Raw genomic sequence first — 14,118 nt, forward strand, 5'->3', positions numbered from 1 at the left:
TAAATGAGCCACCAAACAAACAAACAAACAAAAAAACATATTTCAGTTGATTTCTGACCATTTAAAGGTAAACTCTAGCCCTCCTAATATTCAACAACAGACAGAACACTTATTGCATGAAAATAAATTAGATGATGAAACTTTACAAAAGGCCCAATTAAAACAACATAAAATATTTCAAAATTTTCTTATTAGCCCTGCCCCAGCTGCTCCGAATGCTCCTCCTCTGCCAACAGGCACAACTCCAAAAGTCTCTCCTTTGTTGGAGAGGAACTCCCCAGGTTGGTAGGTGCCCAATATGCTACTGGAGATGAGTGGAGAAATAACTCCAGAAAGAATGAAGGAATGGAGCAAAGCAAAAACAATACCCAGTTGTGGATGTGATTGGTGATAGAAGCAAGGTCCAATGCTATAAAGAGCAATATTGCATAGGAACCTGGAATGTTAGGTCCATGAATCAAGGCTAATTGTAAGTACTCAAACAGGAAACGGCAAGAGTGAACATCAACATTCTAGGAATCAGCAAACTAAAATGTATTGGAATGGGTGAATTTAACTCAGATGACCATTATATCTACTACTGCAGGCAGGAATCCCTTAGAAGAAATGGAGTAGCCATCATGGTCAACAAAAGAGCCTGAAATGCAGTACTTGGATGCAATCTCAAAAACGACAGAATTATCTCTGTTCATTTCCAAGGCAAACCATTCAATATCACAGTAATTCAAGTTATGCCCCAATCAGTAATGCTGAAGAAGCTGAAGTCGAATGGTTATATGAAGATCTACAAGATCTTTTAGAACTAACACTCAAAAAACATGTCCTTTTCATTATAGGGGACTGCAATGCCAAAGTAGGAAGTCAAGAAACACCTGGAGTAACAGGCAAATTTGGCCTTGGTATAGGGAATGAAGCAGGGCAAAGGCTAATAGAGTTTTGCCAAGAGAACACACTGGTCATAGCAAACACCCTCTTCCAACAACACAAGAGAAGACTCTACACATAGACATCACCAGATGGTCAACTCTGAAATCAGATTGATTATATTCTTTGCAGCCAAAGATGGAGAAGCTCTATACAGTCAGCAAACACAAGACCAGGAGCTGACTGTGGCTCAGATCATGAACTTCTTGTTGCAAAATTCAGACTTAAATTGAAGAAAGTAGGGAAAACCACTAGGCCCTTCAGGTATGACCTAAATCAAATCCCTTATGATTATACAGTGGAAGTGAGAAATAGATTTAAGGGACTAGATCTGATAGATAGAGTGCCTGATGAACTATGTGGAGGTTCGTGACATTGTACAGGAGACAGGGATCAAGACCATCCCCGTGGAAAAGAAATGGAAAAAAGCAAAATGGCTGTCTGGGGAGGGCTTACAAATAGCCTTACAAATAGTGAAAAGAAGAGAAGCAAAAAGCAAAGGAGAAAAGGAAAAATATAAGCATGTGAATGCAGAGTTCCAAAGAATAGCAAGAAGAGATAAGAAAGCCTTCCTCAGGGATCAATGCAAAGAAATAGAGGAAAACAATAGAATGGGAAAGACTAGAGATCTCTTCAAGAAAATTAGAGATACAAAGGGAACATTTCATGCAAAGATGGGCTTGATAAAGGACAGAAACGGTATGGACCTAACAGAAGCATATGATATTAAGAGGAGGTGGCAAGAATACACAGAAGAACTGTACAAAAAAAATCTTCATGACCAAGATAATCACAGTGGTGTGATCACTCACCTAGAGCCAGACATCCTGGAATGGGAAGTCAAGTGGACCTTAGAAAGCATCACTTTGAACAAAGCTAGTGGAAGTGATGGAACTCCAGTTGAGCTAATTCAAATACTGAAAGATGATGCTGAGAAAGTGCTGCACTCAATATGCCAGCAAATTTGGAAAACTCAGCAGTGGCCATAGGACTGGAAAAGGTCAGTTTTCATTCCAATTCCAAATAAAGGCAATGCCAAGAATGCTCAAACTACCACACAATTGCACTCATCTCACATGATAGTAAAGTAATGCTCAAAATTCTCCAAGTCAGGCTTCAGCAATATGTGAACCGTGAACTTCCAGATGTTCAAGCTGGTTTTAGAAAAGGCAGAGGAACCAGAGATCAAATTGCCAACATCCACTGGATCATGGAAAAAGCAAGAGAGTTCCAGAAAAACATCTATTTCTGCTTTATGGACTATGCCAAAACCTTTGACTGTGTGAATCACAATAAACTGTGGAAAATTCTGAAAGAGATGGGAATAACAGACCACCTGACCTGCCTCTTGAGAAACCTATACGCAGGTCAGGAATCAACAGTTAGAACTGTACATGGAACAACAGACTGGTTCCAAATAAGAAAAGGAGTACATCAAGGCTGCATATTGTCACCCTGCTTATTTAATTTAGATGCAGTGTACATCATGAGAAATGCTGGGTTGGAAAAAGCACAAGCTGGAATCAAGATTGCTGGGAGAAATATCAATAACCTCAGATATGCAGATGATCCCACTCTTATGGCAGAAAGTGAAGAGGAACTAAAAAGCCTCTTGATGAAAGTGAAAGTGGAGAGTGAAAAAGTTGGCTTAAAGCTCAGCATTCAGAAAACTAAGATCATGGCATCTGGCCCCATCACTTCATGGCAAATGGATGGGGAAACAGTAGAAACAGTGTCAGACTTTATTTTGGGGGGCTCTAAAATCACTGCAGATGGTGATTGCAGCCATGAAATTAAAAGATGCTTACTCCTTGGAAGGAAAGTTATGACCGGCCTAGATAGCATATTCAAAAGCAGAGACATTACTTTGCCAACAAAAGTCCGTCTAGTCAAGGCTATGTTTTTTCCAGTAGTCATGTATGGATGTGAGAGTTGGACTGTGAAGAAAGATGAGTGCTGAAGAATTGATGTTTTTGAACTGGTGTTGCAAAAGACTCTTGTGAGTCCCTTGGACTGCAAGGAGATCCAACCAGTCCATTCTGAAGATCAGCCCTGGAATTACTTTGGAAGGAATGATGCTAAAGCTGAAACTCCAGTACTTTGGCCACCTCATGCGAAGAGTTGATGCACTGGAAAAGACTCTGATGCTGGGAGGGATTGGGGCAGGAAGAGAGGGGAACGACAGAGGATGAGATGGCTGGATGCCGTCACTGACTCGATGGACATGAGTTTGAGTGAACTCTGGGATTTGGTGATGGACAGGGAGGCCTGGCGTGCTGCAGTTCATGGGGTCGCAAAGAGTCGGACATGACTGATTGACTGAACTGTACTGAATGAAAGTTATGCTATTTTTTTTGTTGTTGTTGCTAGATTAGAAACTATTATTTCCCATACTGTAATCAGAAAAAAAAAAAAAAAAAACAAGAAACAGCTAGAAAAATTACTTGCTTATGAGAATAAAAATCAGGAATGTCAAAGAACTATCGCTTCAGTTCATGAGACTGGGCCTATTATTGATTATTTAAAGCTTGTCACAATCTAGGATCAGAAACTCAAAAGATGCAAATGCTAGCTGAAACAATGGCTATTGCCTTTAAAAAGAAAAATGAAGGATGCTTTACATGTGGAGATAAAAACCATTTAAAAGGAGACTACCCTAAGAAGGCTAATAAAACCCTCCAAGAATTCGCCCTCACTGCCATAGAGGAATACTTTGGGTCAAAGATTTTAAATTTAAAATTGATATTGATGGAAAACCCATTCCACGGAACTCAAAACAGGGGACCCCCAGGTCCCCTACAACAAAAACCAGGGGCAAATTCTATCTTTTCCCTCAAACCCTCAACATCCGGCAATGCTACCATTAATATACCAGCCCTAGATGATTTTTTTCCTTTACTCTTAAGCAGTCCCTTCTAGAGTACCTACCGGACTTTTTTGGACCCCTTTCCCCACAAACCTTCAATCTTTTATTTGGCCGATCTAATTTGGCTTCTAAAGGAATTACTGTTCACCCTGGAATAATTGATTCAAATTATAAAGGAGAGATTCAAATTATGATGTCATCTCAGATTCTATGACAATCAAAAAGGGGGACAAAATTGCTCAATTACTTCTTTTTTTTTTTTTTTTTTTTTTTGCTCAATTACTTCTTTTGCCTTACATTTCTATTAACTCCTCTAATAATGTATGGACAGACAGATTTAACAGTACAGATCAAAAACAATCCTTATGGACATCATTGGTATCTGAATATGCCCAACGAAATATAAATATCAAAATTAATAATAAAAGATTTTCTGGTCTCCTCAACACTGGATCTAGTATTACTATTATTTCCAAACACTTATGGCCCAAATCCTGGCCTATACAAAAGGTCTCTTGCCAAATTGCAAAAATTTCTCAAGCCAAAGTACACAAAATTTATCAAAATGTTTAGATCTACCCATACGAAGGACAAAAAGGCCAACATACAACATTAAGACCTTATGTGATAAATACACCCCTTAATCTAATAGAAAGAGACTTACTTATACAATGGCAAGCTCAGACATATATCCCATATTTTTCCTAAGGGCCACTGCTCATTTAACAAACAAAACAATTATTAAAATAACTTGGAAAAATGGCAAGCCTATTTGGACACAGCAATTGCCCCTTACAAAAGATAAATTACAGTCTACTAAAAAACTTATAGACACACAATTAAAATTAAAACAGATTGAGGAATCTTACTCTCCTTAGAACTTTCCTATTTTTATTATAAAAAAGAAATCTGGCAAATGGTATCTCTTAACAGACCTTTAAAAAGTTAATGAATCTATGAAACATATAGATACATTACAACTAGAGATCCCATCACCTATTACTATTCCTCAAAATTGACATATTATTACTGACTTACAAGATTGTCTTTTTAATATACCTTTACACTCTTTAGACTAGGAGAGATTCACTTTCTCTCTCCCTTATTCTAATCATATCAGGCCTCACAAAAGATTTCAACAGACTATATTACCTCAAAATATGCTTAACAATCCTAATATTTGTCAAAAATTGTGTAGCCAAGGCTTTACATCCAATGTGACAACAATTCCTTCATGCATATATCATTAATAATATACTATAACTACAAAAAGGAGAAATGATATTTTTGACACTGAGTGGCCATGGTATTCTTTAGACTCCAGAAAAAAACTGATTACAATAAAATCTTTTTTGAAATTACAAAACTGATTCTTCTTACACGTACAGTTAAGAAAAGTTTAACTTGTTAAAAACTTTTTTGAAGCTCCAATTCTGCCTGGAAAACAAAACAGGTCTAAGAAAAAACCTAAAGTTAACTCTTATCATGTCCTTGAGATACACAACCCACTCTATCTGGGATTCCAGCCATAAACAAAATTGGTGACAAAAAACAAATTTAAAACAGAAAAGATATTTCAAGTGAAAAACTATGCCTATATGTCTCAATGTATGTCTTTGTTTTCGGAAAATATGAAGTTAATGAGCTCTATTTAAATTTAGGTTCACATAAACTAAAAAATATTCAATATTAAATATAATGTTTGTTTAAATATAAATATAATTTAAATATAATTGTTTGCTAATCTAATTAAGACATATCTTAAATCACCAACATTATATAATACTTTTATTATGTCTAGGTTTAAGATAAATTAAATTTGTCAACAAAAAGGTAACTTTTAACATATATATATATATAAATGAGATGAAAACTTTTAAACTCTATTAAAATAATTATACTTTTAATAGAATAATCTATTATTATAATCTAAAATAATCTCAGGATTGGGGTAACTTCAGTTTCTGGAGGTATACAAAACTAAATAACAAAAGTTTTTTAAATAGCTAGGTCATTTCCAAATGAAATAATATTTTAAAACATTAATTACTGAACATTAACTTCCTCTTACAAAAAGTTTTTCTTATAGAAAAACTAAAGAGATTTTAGAATATTAATAAATATATATTATAATATATAATATGATATAATAAATATATTCACCAATCTATAAAATACTAACATAGAAGACACTTCATAGTTGCTAAAGAAAAATAAGATGTATACTTTTAATAAAAAGATATAAGATATGGCAAATAAAATGATAAATACAAAAATATAAAAAAGGTTTATGACAAATAAAAAAAAATTTATGACAAACAGATTTAACCCATTACCCTGAACTTTATTCCTCTTCCGTCTTACATATCTTGATCAATACAAATTCTTCTTTTATATGGGCCACGCCTCTTCAAGGTAAAACTACATAACATGTTATAACCTACCTATCAACTTACCTTACAATAATGAAAACACCTAATTCTATAAAAACAGACAATGGCCCTGCCTATATTTCTAAACAAATTCAAACAATTTTTACATTCATTCTCTATTAAACAGATTACAAACATTCCTTATAATCCACAAACACAAGACATAATTAAACAAACACATTACACACTGTAACTACAAATAAAAAATTAAATAAAAAGATATACATAAAACACTTTTACCTTCCTTTTCCAAAACAGACTTAACTAGATTCTAATACAATATATTCTTTAAGCCTATAACTATTATTAATATAGCTTTATTTCTGTTTCCAATATGTAAGATTCTTAAAACAAAATAACATCAACTTCAATGCCTGTTTCACAATATAAAACAAAAACAACATAAAAAAACACCATTTGCCAAATAAGTTATTTGTTCCTAAGAGTATCAAAAATACAAAATATTCACCTTCTTTTCAGGTCTATCTTTAAAATATAATCATCTTCCTTGACACACTAAACAGAGAGATTCAACAGCTACCAGGCTGTACTTCTTTTCCAAGGACAAGGTCAAATATATTTGGATATGAACAACGTTTCATTTATCAAGTTGTTTTGCACCAGCTTTTCAATAATTGCACTTAAAAAAAATGTTTGAGTGTTTACTCCTAATCCTTTGCCCCAAATAACACAAACCACTTAAAACACAGTCAGATCCCGTTTCTGTTTATATCAAAAAAATGTATACACTAAATTACAAAAGAAAATCAACCCATTAATTCAAAACCACAGCCAAATACCAATCCCAAACAGATTTCTAGATGATTTTTTTTCTTTTAGACTAAAATGTTTCCTAAAAATGTTTTCATCATTGTCGCTTTCCTTTCTTTCTATAACTATTGTTAATATAGCTTTATTTATTTAAAAATTTTTAAACTTACCACAAAGAGATATTTTGACAAAAACAAAAAAAATGTTTTAAAACATTAAAAGACATCTCCCTTCCTTTTCCCATTTGATATCAAAATGGGTTAACTAATCTATAAAAATCTAAAAAACTAATCTTACAGAGAAAGAGATATGCTTCTGTTTCTCCAGATAGATCCAATGCACTCATATAACTTCCTCTTCAAAAGATTCAACCTAAGGGGTCCCCCAACATTCAGACTAAAAACGATACAACAAAAACCTCAGGAAAAAAAGAATTCCAATACAAGCCATGGCGACTTTAAAAATTTCCAAAAAACACCACACTCAACGTCATCGACCTTATGATCTCCCTACTTGGAGACAGATAGAAACCCTTACTAATCAAGCTGAAAATCTGATTTCTCAACAAGAAGTGTCTCAGAATCCTGAAAATATTTTTCTTCACTATGCTTGCTTTGCTTGCTTTTGCTTCCCCCACTCAGACTGACTTGATTGGTCACACTTAATGGGCTTATGTACCTAACCCCCCCCCCTTTTTATTATAGGTTATAAAATAGACAGATATAAGACCAATCGTATCCACTAATGACTCAACACATATGCCCCCTCCTTGGAACTTAGAGGAGCCCTCTCATCCTAAAAAAAAAAAAAAAAAGAAAAACTAATTAATATCTCTCTAGGTTATAAAGGCCTTCCTTTGTATATGGGCCCAACAAAATTAAACATAAATGTTAGCCGACAAACTTGGGCTTTCGCCCTGCCTCTAGAAGAAGACTTTCAGACACTGCTTAGATTATTTACTGCCCTTTATTTGTCCATAAACCATGTTTATACTACTGAAACTTTAGAGAAAAAATTAAGAAAAGAACAAAAAACACTAGGCAAAGTGTTTACTAATAACAAGTTTAAATATATTACTATTCATTGGGACAAATGTCAGGCCAAATCAGAAAAATTAATGTTAATGGCTAATCATACAATTGTTATTTGGAGACCCCATAATATATGCTTATCTAACTGCTCAAATGATATTAACAACACTGTGTGTGATTTTGTTACTCAAATAACATAAAAGGTTACTAATACTACAATAGAATATTACCATGACAGAGGACTCCTTGGGTGACTTGATGGTGAACTGGCCCCCCATCGCCCTCAAATCGTCCTTGATAAAAGATTGGGCCTAAACAATGAGACATCTAAAAACTTGCTACAAACACCGAAAAACTTAGGACTTAGACTGGACATTTCACAGAGACCAATCACAGTCATAAAAACTATTTCTTTCATCATAATCAATCATATTTTATACAAGCCTACCATACCAGACCACCTGGCCTGCCTCTTGAGAAACCTGTATGCAGGTCAGGAAGCAACAATTAGAACTGGACATGGAACAACAGACTGGTTTCAAATAGGAAAAGGAGTACATCAAGGCTGTATATTGTCACCATGCTTATTTAACTTATATGTAGAGTACATCATGAGAAACGTTGGGCTGGAAGAAGCACAAGCTGGAATCAAGATTGCTGGGAGAAATATCAGTAACCTCAGATATGCAGATGACACAACCCCTATGGCAGAAAGTGAAGAGGAACTAAAAATCCTCTTGATGAAAGTGAAAGAGGAGAGTGAAAAAGTTGGCTTAAAGCTCAACATTCAGAAAACAAAGATCATGGCATCCAGTCCCATCACTTCATGGCAAATAGATGGGGAAACAGTGGAAACAGTGTCAGACTTTATTTTGGGGGGGCTCCAAAAATCACTGCAGATGGTGACTTCAGCCATGAAATTAAAAGATGCTTACTCCTTGGAAGGAACGTTTTGACCAACCTAGATAGCATATTCAAAAGCAGAGACATTACATTGCCAACAAAAGTCCATCTAGTCAAGGCTACGATTTTTCCAGTAGTCATGTATAGATATGAGAGTTGGACTGTGAAGAAAGCTGAGCACCGAAGAATTGATGCTTTTGAACTGTGGTGTTGGAGAAGACTCTTGCGAGTCCCTTGGACTGCAAGGAGATCCAACCAGTTCATTCTAAAGGAGATCAGTCCTGGGTGTTCTTTGGAAGGACTGATGCTAAAGCTGAAACTCCAATACTTTGGCCACCTCACGTGAAGAGTTGACTCATTAGAAAAGACTCTGATGCTGGGAGGGATTGGGGGCAGGAGGAGAGGGGATGACAGAGGATGAGATGGCTGGATGGCATCACTGACTTGATGGACATGAGTCTGAGTGAACTCTGAGAGTTGGTGATGGACAGGGAGGCCTGGTGTGCTGCAATTCATGGGGTTGCAAAGAGTCAGACACGACTGCGTGACTGAACTGAACTGAACTGATGTTCCACTTCCTTTTGTTATAGCTATAGGAAATTTGCAATTCAATAAGACTTTACGTTCTATAACTTACATAAATTGTAAATTGTATACTTGTCTTAACTCCTCTATTTCCTTAAAAAATGACTCCCTTTTGATTCTTTGATCTCAACATAATCTCTGGTTACCAATAAATTGCCAGCAGCCCTGGGAAAAACGTCCCATGGCTTCCCGATTACTTACTAAATTGCTCCGGCGATCTAAACAATTCATTAGATGGCTGATTTTTGACATTTTTAAATTAATAGCTATTTACACCACTGCTGCTGTCACTGGTGTTGTTTTACAAGCCTCAATTCAAACACATAATTTTATTCAAAAGTAGACTAAAGATGCCCATACTATACAGGCCACTTAGGCTCAGATAGATGAAGATATTCAAGATAAAATATGAAAACTAAAAACAGCCATCAAATGGGTTAGAAATCAATTAATAGATGTACAAAAACAGATAATGCTAAAATGTGATTAAAATTCTACTCAATTTTGTGTTACTCCTGTTCATTTCAATAATAATGCTTACAACTAGAAACAAATCAAATTTCACTTACAAAACATACATAATAATGCCTCTCTAAATGTACAATTATTACAAAAAATATTTAAAACCTTTTCTAATAATATGCCCTCTTCTACTAATTTAAAAACTTTACGTGAACAACTAGCTGATCAATTATCTGGGCTAGACCCACACAGATGGTTTCAAAACATTACTCACAACATCGGGTCTAAAACTGTAATTTTGGTAATTGTCCTAACAATTATATTTGTCATCTACCATTGCCTTCATGCCAAGATTGTTAAAACTAAACAAACTCTAATGTTCAAAACTCTTTTTACAAATATTATAAATAAATAAGGGGGAATTATCAGGGAGTGTTTAACAGGAGAATTCCTAAGTGCTGTTTCTCACAAGTCCTTTGTTTTCTTAAGCGGAACAGCAGGCTGCTCCCAGGAACTGAGGTCATTGTGTGAGACAGGATTCAGTCTCCTTTAGTAAACATTCTCTTTACAACAAATTCAATTAATCAAGACCCTTTTTACAAATATAATAAATAAGGGGGAATTTTCAGGGAACATTTAACAGGAGGATTCCTGCATGTTTTTGTTTTTTGTGTTTGTTTTTTTTTTTTTTTCTATTTCTCAAGGATTATCTGTTCCTTATCAGTTCCTATTCCAAGAATGAGTAAAGCTGCATGCAGTTCTCAGGACTTAGGTCATGGGATGAGACATGCAGTGACTCTTTTCAGCATCAGTGACATTGTATGTATTAGACTATCCATATTGTGGCTGTTGACGAAATGTCATCCTGTGTAATAGCTGAGTAATCATCTTACTAAAGATATATAAGCCTGCATTTCTGCTAATAAAGCACCTTTGCTCCATCAGAACTTGGGTCCACACGTCTGTCTGTCTTTCTCTCTCTCTCTCTCTTCTTGGCTGATTTCTTTTTCTTTTTTTTTTTGTCTCTCTCTCTCTCTCCTCCGCTGATTCTCTTGGAACACGGAGACCTGTCTTGCTCACTCTCCTGCCCGGGCTTCTAAGACTCTCTCTAGAAGGTGCCCTGTGCCTTCACCTGCCTTGAGAGGGTGCCCAGTGCCTTCATGAGAGACACAAGTCCTGTGTCGAGGGCTTTATTGGTTTTCTGCATAAACCAGGGAGTATCAGCCTCTTTCTATCTCTTTCACTTTCTTATTGTTGCCTCCGGACCGCCAGGTCCAAGTTCATTAAAAGACCCCAGCACTCAACATTTTGAAATAACCAACAAGGGGAAATAATCTGAAAAATGTAGATATACAGGTATGTGTAACTGATTCACTTTGTTGTACACCTGAAACTCACAAAAAAAAAACTGTACAACTAATACTTCAATGAAAATTAATTTTTAAAAAATCACAATGAGATATTGCCCCAAACCTGATACAATGGCTATTATAAAAAAGAAAATAGACAACCAGTGCTAACAAGGATGTGGAGAAAAGTAAATCCTAGTTCACTGTTGGTAGGAATATAAATTTGTACAGCCACTATGAAAAACAGCATTCCTCAAAAAAATCACGTTCCTCAAAAAATTAAAAATACAACTACCATATGATCCAGCAATTTCACTTTGGGGAATATATCAATAGGAAACAAAATGACTACTTGTAAAAGATATATGCATCCCAATGTTCATAGTAGCATTATTTACAACAGCTAAGGGACAGAAATAATCTAAGTGCCCATCAATCAATGAATAAAGAAGCTGTAATATATACTGGATGGTGTTTTGCTTAGTGAAGTAAGTCAGACAGACAAAGCCAAATACTGTATGTTTTCACTTACATCTTGAATCTAAAAAAATAAAAATAATGAAGATAACAAAAACAGAAACAGATTCATAGATACATTGAACATTTAGACTAGTGGTTACTATTAAGGAGGGGGATGGGGGAAGAGCAAAATATAGAAGAAGATTAAGAGGTACAAAGTACTAGGTAAAAAATAAATAAGTTACAAGGATATAATGTATAGCACAGGGAATATAGCTAATATTTTATAACTTTGAAAGTGAAAGTCTCTCAGTCATGTCCAACTCTTTGCAACTATAAAGTCCATGGAATTCTCTAGGCCAGAATACTGGAGTAGGTAGCCTTTCCCTTCTCCAGGGAATCTTCCCAACCCAGAGATCAAACCCAGGTCTCCCACACTGCAGGCAGATTCTTTACCAGCTGAGCCACAAGGGAAGTCCAAGAATACTGGAGTGGGTAGCCCATCCCTTCTCCAGCAGATCTTTCCGACTCAGGAATTGAACCAGGGTCTCCTACATTGCAGGCAGATTCTTTACCAACTGAACAAGTGAGCCCTAATAAGCTGCTGGAGTCACCCGCTCTGGTCTTGGTGGGGAACAGACACCAGAGGGCAGCTTACAAGTAGCTGCTGCTGCTGCTGCTAAGTCGCTTCAGTCGTGTCCGACTCTTAGCGACCCCATGGACTGCAGCCCACCAGGCTCCTCCATCCATGGGATTTTCGAGGCAAGAGTACTGGAGTCGGGTGCCATTGCCTTCTCTGCTTACAAGTAGAGGTGGGGCCAAAACTAAAGCAGAGCACCAGGGGCTGTGTAAGCAAAGAAGAGGAAGGGAATTCACACCTGTAGCCACAGATGCAGCAGATTAAATCCGCCCAATTAGCCAGAGAGTGTGGACTTTGGGGGCAACTGTAGATTTCAAAGCAAGTACAAGCTGAAGTAAGGCTAGATAGGGTAGCTGGCTGCAAACTGTCTGACCCCAGAGGTAAATACACCCGGTGACCACCAAAGGCAGCATGAGCAGGAGAAGTGAAAACAGAGGCAACTACAGTTTACAATCCAAGAGGGAGAAACGCAAGCTGATTTGGCACTGCCAAAGTCAAGTGTGAGCTGACCCTATAGCACCTATAGCATGTCCAGAGATCTTCATAGAAATATTGGAGGGCTTCCTGAGTAGGCAGATTAGCTGGTGCTCACTGTGTGAGAAGACAATAGAGGACTCAGGAGGACATTCTACTTACTATCACTCTCTGTATATATATATATTTTTTGTTTCTCTTTTTATGTTATTTTTCTTCATATTGTTCTAATGTTCTTTATTATTCCTTTAATTTTTTTTTAACTTTGCTGTTGTTGTTTAGTCACTAAATTATGTCCAACTCTTTTGTGACCCCATAGACTGTAGCCTGTCAGGCTCCTCTGTCCATGGGATTTCCCAGGCAAGAATACTGGAGTGTGTTGCCATTTCTTTCTCCAGGGGATCTTTCCAACCCAGGGATTGAATCCAGGTCTCTTGCATGGCAGGTAGACGCTTTACCACTGAGCCATCAGGGGATCTCAATATAACTTACTGTTTTTTAAATATAGCCAGGACATGGAAGCAACCTAGATGCCCATCAGCAGATGAATGGATAAGAAAGCTGTGGTACATATACACAATGGAGTATTACTCAGCCATTAAAAAGAATACATTTGAATCAGTTCTAATGAGATGGATGAAACTGGAACCTATTATACAGAGTGAAGTAAGCCAGAAAGAAAAACACCAATACAATATACTAACGCATATATATGGAATTTAGAAAGATGGTAACAATAACCCTGTGTACAAGACTGCAAAAGAGACACCGATGTATAGATCAGTCTTATGGACTCTGTGGGAGAGGGAGAGGGTGGGGAGATTTGGGAGAATAAAATTGAAACATGTATAATATCATGTATGAAACGAGTCGCCAGTCCAGGTTTGATGCACGGTACTTGATGCTTGGGGCTGGTGCACTGGGACGACCCAGAGGGAGGGTAGAGGAGGGAGGAGGGAGGAGGGTTCAGGATGGGGAACGCAGGTATACCTGTGGTGGATTCATTTCGATATTTGGCAAAACTAATACAATATTGTAAAATTTAAATAAAATAAAATTTAAAAATAAATAAATATATTAATGTTTCCTATCTTTAGAGTACCCTTTATTTATATTGCATATTTTCCATACTTTTCATTTTGTAGTTTTGCTAGTCTAGTTTTTAGTATTCATTTGCACCTATGGGTTGGTTAATTGTCTTGATTGCTTCCGTAGTAGCTCA

General features: G+C 36.4%; 1 protein-coding gene across 3 annotated transcripts in view; it reads right to left on the bottom strand.

Moving 5' to 3' along the window:
- The window catches only part of ZC3H12B (zinc finger CCCH-type containing 12B), a 604,651-nt gene that overhangs the window by 521,430 nt on the left and 69,103 nt on the right, over positions 1-14,118 (bottom strand). For 2 of the 3 annotated variants that reach the window (XM_059883439.1, XM_059883438.1), the window contains exon 1: positions 6,692-7,780. The exons of the other annotated variant lie outside the window; for it this stretch is intronic. The gene's annotated coding sequence lies outside the window, so the exon portion shown is untranslated. Of the gene's footprint in view, positions 1-6,691; positions 7,781-14,118 lie in introns of those variants that run through there. 3 annotated transcript variants of the gene reach the window in all.

The sequence above is a fragment of the Bos taurus genome, chromosome X (assembly GCF_002263795.3).
Source record: "Bos taurus isolate L1 Dominette 01449 registration number 42190680 breed Hereford chromosome X, ARS-UCD2.0, whole genome shotgun sequence".
NCBI lineage: Eukaryota > Metazoa > Chordata > Mammalia > Artiodactyla > Bovidae > Bos > Bos taurus.